This window comes from Diabrotica virgifera, chromosome 8 (assembly GCF_917563875.1).
Source record: "Diabrotica virgifera virgifera chromosome 8, PGI_DIABVI_V3a".
Taxonomy (NCBI): Eukaryota; Metazoa; Arthropoda; class Insecta; order Coleoptera; family Chrysomelidae; genus Diabrotica; species Diabrotica virgifera.
The window spans coordinates 174,513,870-174,526,893 of record NC_065450.1 but is presented as its reverse complement, the minus strand read 5'-3'; the positions used below and the strand labels follow the sequence as shown (position 1 = coordinate 174,526,893).

Below are 13,024 nucleotides of genomic sequence, written 5' to 3'. Positions count from 1 at the left end.
GAGAAGATATTGAATTTGTCTCTACACAAAATCAGACGCGATAGAAACAGAAGTAATGTTATTGTTGAAATATCAATATTCATTTTTATGCTTAAATGATTATACAAAGGTATACAAAATTTCGCTGACTTACAATAACTAAGAAACTATCAAAAATAACAGTCTATTATTTAAAAAATGAACAATAAGTTTCGTTCCTTGAAAATAAATAATGCAATGTTTTCGGTATTTATGACAGCCACAAAAGTCGCTTGTTTAATCGAAAAATAGATAATGTTACCCTTTATGTAAGCTATTTGCTACAAAGAAAAAATGTAAAATCATTTCTTTAATCAATCGCCGAATAGATAATGCACACAATTAATACACAGTTATGTTTACTAATAGGTATATTGTTTGAAATATCACAAATATCGATTCGGCAGTCCAGATTGTAAGGAAAAATTCACTAAGTGCAATAATAAGTTTTAATGAGTTTTACCCTGAAACAGAAATTCACAATAATGCACTTCAGATTGTAAGGAAAAATTCGCTAAAAGTGCAATAATGAGTTTTACTCGTGAAATCTAAATTCACAATAATGCACTTAGTGAATTGTACCACAAATTATCAGTAGTAATTGCACAAGAGCTCTGAAATTCTATATTCATTTCAGAGGTCGAGTGCAATTTGTTGCGATTATTTTATGAATAAAACTGTTCAAAACCAAAATTTTATTGTAATTTATTTATGTAAGTACCATTAAACACACAGTTTTTATAAATATTTGACGATTGAAAGTCATCATTTTTATAATTTTTAAAACATTAATTGTCATTAATGTCACTGAATGTATTTTTTCGTAGCAACGAAGGGCATCTGACGTAATATACTTAACGACGGGAGATTATCAAAAATAATCGATTTAATTCAGATTTCTGTAGCTTTCTATTGGTCAGAATCTCCTATGAATGAAATAATCTCAGCAATTAGAAGGGTTAGAGCCCCAGGTGACTTCTCCAGGACTGGGCAGTACCGTATTGAGTTCAAATTGACGAAAATGTCAAAATCTCGAAAAAGTGCACTTAGTGAGTTTTACCTCTAATAGGAAGATTTGTTGATTTTCTCGTACTTCTCCTTCTTGTAGTGCCTATCCGTTTCGGAGGTTGGCGACCATCATGGAAATCTGTACTTTGCACACTGCTACTCTAAAAAGATTTGTGGTTGTTGTGTTGAACCACGTACGTAGATTTTTCAGCCAGGAAATCGTCGCCTTCCTGGTTCTCGCTTTCCTTCTACTTTTCCCTGCAAGATTAGTTGCAGCAGTCCATATCTTTCATTGTTACTCATGATGTGACCGAGGTATTCGATTTTGGCTGTTTTTATTGTGATTAACAGCTCATTTTCTTTTTGCATTCTCAGCAAAACATCCTGATTAGTAATGTGGTCGGTATAAGATATCTTCATGTTTCGACGGTAAAGCCACATTTCAAAAGCCTCAATTTTCTTGCAGGTGGCGTCTGGGAGAGGCCACGACTCAACTCGGTACAACAGTATAGGAAAGATATAACATCGTAGTAACCTGATTTTTAAGGGTATCGACAAATCGTGACATTTGAATAACTTAGCCATTGTTTGAAATGCAGATATTGCTTTCTCTATCCTACATTTGATTTCTATGGAATGTTCCCAATTTTCATTGACGTTCGTACCAAGGAAGGTGTATGTTTTTACTCTTTCTATTTGTTGACCGTTCACACTGATTCTTCCAAATTGCTGTTCCTTCTTAGAGATCATCATACATTTTGTTTTCTTAGTGTTTAGTGAAAGTCCGTATCTCTGACTGACTTCTGCGATTCTGTTCATTAACTCCTGGAGGGCTTCAGAACTGTCAGCGAATACCACCGTGTCGTCTGCGTATCTTATGTTATTGGTACATTCTTCGTTAATTCTGATACCGGCTTCAACATCATCCACTGCCTCTTGAAAGATTTGCTCAGAGTAGATGTTAAACAGCAGTGGTGATAGTATACATCCCTGACGGGCCCACGTTTGATTTTGATATCGTCGGATTCTCCTGCCTCTTTCCGCATAGATGGTGTTTAATTCCAGTACAGATTTCTGATAATCCTTAAATCACAGGTGTTTATTCCAATATTGGTTAATATCACCATCAGCTTGTCGTGCTTTACTGTGTCGAACGCTATATGGTAATCAATGAAACATGCATAAATATCGCAATTTACTTCTCTACATCGTTGAAATAGCACTTGTATACTAAATAGAGCCTCTCTTGTACCCACTGCATTACGAAAACCAAACTGTGTACGGCTGATTTTTTCTTCGCACAGTCTATATATCCTTTGATATCCTTTTCTCGTACTAATAATCTTTAATATAGATTAAAATAGAAAATATTCGAGCGATTATTATCTTCTTCTTTAAGTGCTGTCTCTGTTACGGACATTGATAATCATCATAACTTTCGAAGCAACTCTTCTAAAGAGTTGTTTTGAGCTGCAACTGTACCATTCTCTTGAATTCTTCTACTTTCGCCCTGAATTTTGCCTTGGATTACACAGGCCAACAAAAAAAATTTTTATAAAACTTTTCTTACAAATTTATGTGAATACCATGTATTTTTTGGCGCTAAAAAAGAATCTGAAATTAGATTTTACGTATCACACAAAGTTTTCCCACAATATGACACTGGTTTATTATATCTACGAGTACATTATAATAATTTGAAAATTACAAAATACCGAAATACATTAACTTGATACATTTATTAGAATAAAAACTTTTATCTAATTCTTATTTTGTAATATTCAGTACCATTTGGTCAGACGGTGCTAACTGCATTTTTAGTCATTTTGTGTTTAGTGCACACAAATAATCAAAACAACATTCTTTATCGTTTAGGCAGACGCTGCTAAATGCAAAACGGATATAATTTGATTGGCAGCATTGGTTATTCAATGATAAGTGCACATTTTTTTGTTTATGCTTAATCAGATTATCATAAGTATTGTTATCACACAATACAAGAATACTTATTTCTGAAATCACACATGCGCTGAAAGAAATGAAATCAGGTAAAGCACCTGGCTTTGATGGTATCCATCCAGAGTTCTTGATACACAGTGGTGCATACACGAAACAGTGGCTTGCAATGTTTTTTAATGATATACTTCAGTCAGGTAACATTCCTTTCTCACTTAAGCGAACAAAGATAATTGCAATTCCGAAACCGGGCAAATCAAACGATAAGCCAGAAAACTACCGCCCCATAGCTCTACTCAGCATGGTATATAAACTATTAGAAAAGCTTCTCCTCAACAGAATTAGTCACAGGATACTAGAAAATGTCCCCATTGAACAAGCTGGCTTCCGCCCTCATCGAAGTTGTACGGACCAAGTGCTGTCATTAACAACTTTTATAGAAGCTAGTTTTCAAAAGAAACGAAAGACAGCAACAGTATTTATAGATCTAACAGCAGCATATGATACTGTTTGGAGACAGGGATTAATATATAAACTGGCCCGCATTATCCCCTGCAGAAAGATAATTAACCTCATTGACAACATGCTGACCAACAGAGCCTTCCAGGTTATAATGGGAAAGGAGACGAGTAGACAGATGAAACTTAACAATGGTCTTCCACAGGGTTCTGTCCTTGCCCCTTTACTTTTCAGCCTCTATATTGCTGACATGCCTGAAACCGAATCTCGGAAGTTTGGATATGCTGACGACTGGACCCTTGCAACAAGCCACCAATCTTTAGAAACTACAGAAATCACTCTCACGAATGACTTATCCATCCTCAGCGAATACCTTAAGAAATGGAGACTATAGCCAAGTACTACAAAAACTGAAGTATCAGCTTTTCATCTAAACAACAAGTTGGCAAACAGAGAATTGCGAGTGTATTTTAATAACAAGCTGTTAAAACACAATAAATACCCGAAATACCGTGGGGTTACTCTAGACAGAACGCTCACATTCAGAGAACACCTGACGAAAACAGCAGCAAAATTGAAAACACGCAACAATATAATACAGAAACTCTGCGGCACTACATGGGGGTCCACAGCATCAACATTAAGATCCTCTGCTCTTGGCCTGATATATCCGGTGGCAGAATACTGTGCTCCAGTGTGGCTAAATAGCAGGCATACCCACCTGGTCGACACCCAACTAAACCGTACTATGCGTATGATAACAGGCACAATTAAGCCCACCCCTACAATGTGGCTACCTACCCTTAGTAATATAGCACCACCCAGCCTACGCCGCGAACATGCATTGGTTAAAGAATATAACAAAATAATGGACAGTCGCCAGCTTCTAGTCCACAACGACATCCCCGATATTCTTGGAAACCGTCTCCGATCCAGGTTACCCCTCTACAATCTGCTCAAGCGCTGCAGCAATCCAACTTTGACTTAGATACCCGATGGAGAGAGGATTGGGAAAGTAGGACAGATCCGCATTACCATAGTCTACCGGACATCATAGGGAAACCTGGCGAATTTGAACGTCCCCGTAAGATTTGGGCAGCCCTTAATCGAATTCGAACAAACTGTGGAAGATGCGCCGACTCCCTCCACAGATGGGGTAAACTCCCCTCGCCTTCTTGTGACTGCGGCGCTGCAAGACAGACGATCAGTCACATTGTTCAGGACTGCCCACGCAGAGCCTACACAGGCGACCCTATAGACTTTGTAATGGCAACCGAAGGGTCAATCGAATATATAAAAAAATTGGACATCTGTTTGTGATGCATTGTATAATGCATAAATCTAAATATATTCTGTGATATACTTAAGCCATACGCTAAATAAATAAACATGAAACAAATATTTTGTAGTAGAGACCTCAGCCTAAATCTTAGAAAACGAGTAATAAATTATTGTTATGCATTTTCTATTCTTGTGTATATTGTGGAGACATGGACTCTTATTAAACAATGTAATAATAGATTGGAACCATTTGAAATGTGGACATATCGAAGATTGCTGAGAATCTCCTGGGCAGACAGAATAACCAATGAAAAGTACTAAGAAAAATAGAGCACAACAGGGAGATACTGGATCCCACCAAAATAAAAAAACCACAGTATCTGGATCATATGACACGTGGTGACAGTTATGAATTCTTTAAATTAATAATGCAGGAAAAGATTCAAGAAAGGCGCAGCATAGGTAGAAGAAAAATATCTTGGAGTGTGTATGCAGCTCAACTGAACTCTTTTGAGCTGTAGTGTCAAAAGTTAGAATAGCAGTGATGATTGCCAACCTTCATCGCCGATGAAGACATAGTGAAGACATAAAGATGACATACAGAAGAAGAGGAAGAAGAAATTCCACAAAAAAGTCAAATAATTCCAGAATAGGAAGATAATAAGTGATATTCTTTAACAATAATCATTTGGTCAAAACATGATAATTTGCAATTTTTTCAAATTTCTTTTTTATTTTCAAACTCTTGTTCCACTTTTTCGAGTCCGTAAAATAAATTGTAACATATCGCATAGATTCACATATCTATTTATTCTGAAAATTGCTAATTCCTAGGTAAAGCCTTAAACACAAACTCCCATAAACGGTTTTTTGTCTCTCCTATAAAGTATTAAAAATGGACATAACATCATCTGATCAAATGGTACAGTATTATAGGTCTGTGCAATCATTTCAGGTGTCAATGCTTTTGTATTTTCTTTGTCTTTTTGATGTAAAACTTCTGAAGTAGCTTTTTCTTCCATGCGAGACACTCTGTTGTTCTTGATGAAGTGACTAATAGTAATCACCCATCACATTAGTGTTCCGACGTCCCTGGTATCGTTTCTCCATCACCTTGATATCCTAGTGGATTCGTTTGCCTTGTTCTTCGCTGACATCACCCAGATTTTCAGGGAAAAAGTCAAGATGGTTATGCAAAAGGTGGATTTTGAGGCTCACTTGACATCTCAAATCTTAAATCTTATCTAATATCTTAAAAAACTTATCTAATAAATTAGCTAATATAAGGTCGTAGTTAGGGTCTTTCACATTACCTAAAAACTTGGTTACAACTTTTTTGAATGCAATACAAGCTATTTTTCCTTACTAGCCATCTTGGTTTCAAAGGTAATTATGCAATTTTAAATGTTAAATTGTGAAAGAATGGTGGGTGATACAGCATTTTTAAATGCTGTTCGGACTCAGCACACTAAAATACATAAGATAGAGGTAATCTTATCAAAAAAGTTTTTTCATCGTTGGCCTGTGTTATCAACCGCAAGATGATGTGTTCTTCTCCACGCTGTATATGTCCGAGACGTTGCAATTTTCTTCCTTTTATTGCCTTTTCAATTTCTTGTTTCTTCGTTCTTCTTAACACTTCAACGTTATTTTTTTTTTCGTTCTTAGTAGCACCGCACCGTAACGTTCGTAACGTGGTCGACCCATGAGATCTTCAGAATCCTTATAATATGTCTACAGCAAGGAATTTAGTCTTCTTATCACCTCACCATTAAGCGTCCATGACTCGACTTCCTAGTACTAGGCAAGCGGTTTACCCCTAAAAATGGAATAGACCGACTAAATAATTTTTGTTTGCGTTTCTAATAAACCTTGCACCAAACCTTTTTTATTCGATCGTATATTGTTATTAAGTTCAAATGTGTGTCTTTTAATTTTTCCAAGTGGACCGGCAATTGTTGTGAAACTTTTTCGAAAAATACTTGCTTTTCGAGTTATGTCCTTGCAATTTTTTGCCGAAAAAACCTTAATTATTAATATTTGGGAATTTTTCTCTTAAAAAACTACTAAATGAATTGCGATTCTACCAAGAGCTTTATAAACTTTGGATAAGTGGTTTCTATCTTGCTAGTTTTAAATGTATCGCCGCAACACCGCTGTGTTGCGGTGTTTTTAGATTGCCAGAAAGGGACTACAGGACAGGGTAAGAAGTGAGGAAATCAGACGCATATGTGGGGTAGACAATATAAATACCTGGGTAAAGAACAGAAAAGAAGAGTGGAATCAACACATAAAGCACAGTATAAAGAGGGACAGTAAAACCACTTCCATGTCGGCACTTTGATCTCAAGAAGTAATACCGGCAGTACGCAATTGGTAATTCACCAGTGGTGGATGCGGGTTTTCCCTATTAAAATCCGTACGTTTCTATGCGACTAGCAATGTGAGAGAGGGGAAAAAGCGACTGCCAACAATGCGCGGTCGCCATGCGCGACTTAAGATTTTACTTCTAATTTTTCGGAGAGTGGTTCTACTGTCCCTCTTTATACTGTGACATAGCAGGATTTCTGAATCAAGGATAGTAAGAATAGCCAGGAATAAGTCACCGTTAGGCAGAAGAAGTATAGGACGCCCAAGGAAAAGATGAAATGACAATTTAGGGACAGAATGAAAGGCACCGTTGAAGAAAAACAGGCAGTACTGCCTATATAAAAGAAAAAGAAGAAGAAGAACTTCACATGCCACAAGAAAACAGTTTCAGAATCTCATTAATGATCTATGATGGATCGATATGTAGTATGGTATTGTTAGACCCAAACCCAGACATCCAAAGTGAAAGTTATCCTCCAACACCAAATTGTTCTATATGGTCCACATAATGTTCAGAAAAAAGTCACACCATTTTGAGCGTCGGGTTTGGGGGGGAGAGGCGGGAGTAATCTGCAAATTCGTAGTTTTTTACGTTTTTCGTCAATATTTCTAAAACTAAGCGGTTTAGCATGAACAACCCTCTACACAAAATTGTTCTACAGTAAATTTGAATTAAAAAAAGTCCTATGCATAACCCTTCTAAAATGAACGGTTCCAAAGTTACGGAGGTAGTATAGCATAATTGGTCCAAAAAAAGGCCTAACCCAGACATCCAAAGTAATAATTTTCCTTCAACACCAAATTGTTCTATATGGTCCACATATTGTTCAGTAAAAAGTTACACCATTTTGAGCGTCCGGTTTGGGAGGGGAGATGGGGGAGAAGTCGGTAAATTATTAGTTTTTTTACGTTTTTCGTCAATATTTCCAAAAACTATGCTTTAACGAAAGGAATGTTCTATAGAAAAATATTCTACATAAAATTTAAAACAAAAAGGTTCTATACATAATTGTTATAAAATCAACGGTTCCAGAGTTACGGAGGGTGAAAAGTGAAGGTTTTCGATACTTTTTATATTTACCGATTTCTCTCCCCTCTCCCCCCCAAACCCGACGCTCAAAATGGTGTGACTTTTTTCTGAACATTATGTGGACCATATAGAACAATTTGGTGTTGGAGGATAACTTTCACTTTGGATGTCTGGGTTTTTGGTATAGTTATATCATAAATATTGCCCAAAAAATATAAAAAGTATCGAAAACTTCGACATTTCACCCTCTGTAACTCTGGAACCGTTGATTTTATAACAATTATGTATCGAACATATTTTATTTTAAATTTCATGTAGAACATTTTTGTATATAACATTGTTTACGCTAAAGCATAGTTTCAGAAATATTGACGAAAAACGTAAAAAAACTACTAATTTACCGGCTTCTCTCCCATCTCCCTCCCAAACCGGACGCTCAAAATGGTGTAAATTTTTACTGAACAATATGTGGACCATATAGAACATTTTGGTGTTGGAGGAAAACTTTTACTTTGGATGTTTTGGTTAGGCCTTTTTTTTGACCAGTTATACTATACTACCTCCGTAACTTTGGAACCATTCATTTTAGAAAGATTATGCATAGGGCCTTTTTTATTTCAAATTTAATGTAGAACAATTTTGTATAGAGGGTTGTTCATGCTAAACCGCATAGTTTTAGAAATATTGGCGAAAAACTTAAAAAACTACGAATTTACCGATTTCTCCCCCCCCCCCCCCCCCCAAACATGACGCTCAAAATGGTGTGACTTTTTTCTGGACATTGTGTGGACGATATAGAACAATTTGGTGTTGAAGGATAACTTTCACTTTGGATGTCTGGGTTATGCCATCTTTTGGATTAACTATACTATACTAATGGTGGAAAACTAAAGTTTTAATCACCCAATATTGTGATACTTCAATATGCGTTATTATCCATAACATTCTATATTGTTCGTCGATTTGTCGGATATGGGGTTATTATAAATAATTATGAAAGTGCACACCCACACATTTTATTTCGACAATGCCATTTCCATTTTACCGCTAAAATAGTTTCCTACCACTGTATGTACTAGGTACATATGTAATTAGTCGTCAATGTATAAAATCAAAGCTTTGTAAATGGATATTATACTATATTTAATATTTAATAATATTGTTAGCTAAAATGCATGTTAGCATGGTTTTTAGTAAATACTGGCAGATATCGAATTGTGTACATAGTGAAACGTTTTTTGAAATATTAATAAACGTATAATTTTGCGTAGTAGAAAATTAATTAAAATTTATATTAATTCATGTTGAGATAATCGTATTCCATGGATACAAAGAGATCCAAAAAGTTACCAACGATGAGGTACTTTGGCGCATGAGTAAACAAAAAGAATTACTATAAGCATAATCAAAGAGAGGAAAATACAATGTTGAGTCATGAAGGATATGAATTATGTAAATACCTACTCCATTCACGGTCGCACCATTAACTTGATGTCCCATGTGCTAAAATTGCTACAGAAAGTCATCCATAACCGAATATATTGTTACAAAATCTGACTTTTCTATGATCTTTTAGGCACTAATGTTTAATTTTAGTTGACTTTATTTATTTTTAATAACTTACAACTAAACAAATGAAAAACACTGAATTTATATCCTTTATTTTACAAACTATGATATATAATTTATTACACTAAATCTAATAATTTATCTAATTACAAATTCAAAAATATACCGCGCCCGTTACATATCAAAGTACACCGACGTTTTCAAATTCACAACAAACTGCCCTGCTGATTACAAAAACTTACTATTTATACAGCATTCAATAGTATTTACAAGAAACAAGAAAGAATTTACTCCAAAAGTCAAGAAGGAATAGAACATCATAAATCATAAAAAGGTTACTTGGTAAACAACTCGGGTCTGTTAGGCCGGGAGCTGAAAACAGTCTGTGACATAATTATGTCACAATATCATAAACTGGACATATACATGAATGAGTTTGGATTTCGCAAAGGCCTAGGAAGGCGTGAAGCTCTTTTTCCACTTAATATACTAATACAAAGGTGCCTGAGCGTCAATCAAGATATATATATGCGTGTTTTATTGACTATAATAAAGCATTCGACAAAGTACGACATGAACAATTAATACATGTTCTGACATCAAAGAAATACTACAATGACCTCAGGATTATATCGAATTTATACTATAACCAACGAGCAAAAGTCCTTGTTAACGAACAGCTGTCAGAGGAAATTGAAATCAGACGTGGGTGAGACAGGGATGCGTGTTGTCGCCAATTCTTTTTAATGCCTACTCGGAAGAGATCTTCTGAGTAGACATTATCCTATCTTCATCCGAAACTCCGGATGATGTGCCTTAGCAGTAACCCTGTGCACCAGGTGCTCCTGATTCTATTGTTTTTCTATTGTAGACTTATTTCCCGATGTCATCCTGAACACAATGCAAACAGTTGCACGTCGATAGGTGCTGTAGTTAAAAATCGATTTATTCCGGTGTTTTTGTTCCAAATGCCTTGGTCTAATATTTCGGAAGGGTAAGGCGCATTGTCCGAAAAAATTACGGTAGGCTGTTGTGACGCCATTTTATTTTTTTATTTCAAATACCTTAAAACCGGTTGTCTTTCAAGTATCTGCATTTGTTAATTGCAGTCATAAGCTACTCGTTTAGGACGGCGTTATCTAACTGCCCCACGAACTACCTGGGCCCATTAATCCCAAGTACCTCTTTCCCCATCGCCGAGAAAGTTGGGATTAAGTCTTAATGCCCGGAAATTCCAAATTTGATTGTAGTTGAAATTAATAATATAAATATTTTCAGTTATTCACTTCCATTGCAAGTATTACGGTATAGTGTCCGGTTTTGTCCGTTAGTGTTTAACTTTTAAATGGCGAATGCAACGGCTATGTTTAGTCAAAGGAGAGAACTTTTATTAATAATTAATGAATATAAATATTCAAAGGCCCATGTCACGTCACAGTATAAGGAGGGACAGTAGAACCACTCTCCGAAAAATTGGAAGTAAAATCTGTAGTCGCGCATGGCGACCGCGCAATGTTCTTAGTCGCTTTTGCCCCACTCTCGCATTGCTAGTCGCATAGAAACGTACGGTTTTTAACAGGGAAAACCCGCATCCACCACTGGTGGATTACCATTTGCGTACTGCCGGTATTACTTCCTGAGATCAAAGCGCCGACAGAAGAGTGATTTTACTGTGGAACCTCTATATACTGTGCCCATGTCTCCAAAGATGGAAAAGTTAGATGGCGATGCCATTCTATATTTAGGTTTGTCCTCGGAATATAAAAATCAAACTGTTATTGAAAAATATTTAAAATTGATGAAACTACAAGAAGAAGAAAATATTTAAAATTGTTTTTTGGCATTCCTTATTTAGATCCAAATGATGTTTTCTGATGAACTTTTTAATATTATGCCAGAAGATAACAGAGTTTTACAATTTTGTTATTACCTAGTTGATAATTATTTAACGGAAGACAACATTTCCACCTTACATGTGGGCTTCAAATGCATCATCTCTTATATTTACTACAAACGCATGTGAATCATTTCACTCGGAATTTAACGAATGTTTTTATAAATCACATCCTGACATATTTAAATTTACATTTTGTTAAATTTTCAAGCAGAAGTATATGTGAAAATTAGAACTGCACATAGATTCGAAAAAAAAAATTGATAGAACGGCAAAAAGAAAAGTTGATTTTATTGAAAATAGGCTAAATGAATATTACGTTAATCAAAACATTACTAAATTAGACTTCATTAAGTCAGTTTTGCAATTATTATGCAGCTAACTTAAAATCTAAAATATAGTGTTCACTCTTATTTTAATCACTAATCAGACATTAGAATTAAGCATTGTTATTATTTAACTGTAGTTTTTGTTATTGTATACAAGTTATTGTAGATTTATAAATAAACTTTATTCGATTATATTGTTACAGTTTCATTATTTAATCATTTAAAATTTTCGTTCATGCTTTGGAAATTGGGTTCCTTTTTGAATACAATAAAATAAAATAAAAACTACACTTAGCATCAAAATTAACGCACCACCTTAAAAATGGGACATTTTTGATGTCTCGTATTTCCTAAACCTGTACCTGCACCTTTCCAAGGGTAAGGCGCAGTGTCCGAAACAATTAAGCTGGGCTGTTGTGACGTCATTTTATTGCAAATACCTTACAACCGGTTGTCTTTCAATTATCCGCATATCATTTATTTAGTGGAATGTACCCAATCATTTGGCGTGAATACTTTGTTAATTGTAGTCATAAGCTACTCGTTTAGGAGGGCTATTGGACATTTTTATTCATGTTATCTGCACCACTATAAAATGTATTAGTTTTTTATTAAGAGCGTAGGCGCAAATATTTTATGGCTATCCCTATTATTTCTTTCTTTACACGGCAAATTACTTCTTCTTCTTCCTCTTTATAAGCAATTCTGCTTGTTCATTGGCGGATTGTTACCTCTATGGAAGGTTGTCACTCCATCTTTTGAGCGGTCGGTCGATACTTCTTCTACCGATTAGTGATTTATCTCTTGCTATTTTGACCGTGCCATCTTTTGAGCGGTCGGTCGATACTTCTTCTACCGATTAGTGATTTATCTCTTGCTATTTTGACCACACGTGTCTCCCCCATTCTGGTTCTGTGGTTGTTCCATTCCCTTTTTCTATTTGGTGTCCATTCGTTTATACACTGTACGTTACATAGTCATCTGATATCTTCACTCCTCTTTCGACCTCTCAGTGTATTTCCCGTAATTCTTCTCAGTACTCTCATCTCTGCCGTTTCCAGTAGTCTTTGTGTTGTGGCTGTATCGAGTCTTGTTTCTGATGCATATACA

At 35.6% G+C, this 13,024-nt stretch overlaps 1 protein-coding gene across 3 annotated transcripts in view; it reads left to right on the top strand.

Annotated features, from left to right (window-relative positions):
* Positions 1 to 13,024, top strand: part of LOC126890503 (zinc finger protein 609-like) — a 503,875-nt gene that overhangs the window by 240,014 nt on the left and 250,837 nt on the right. The gene's annotated exons all lie outside the window — the stretch shown is intronic.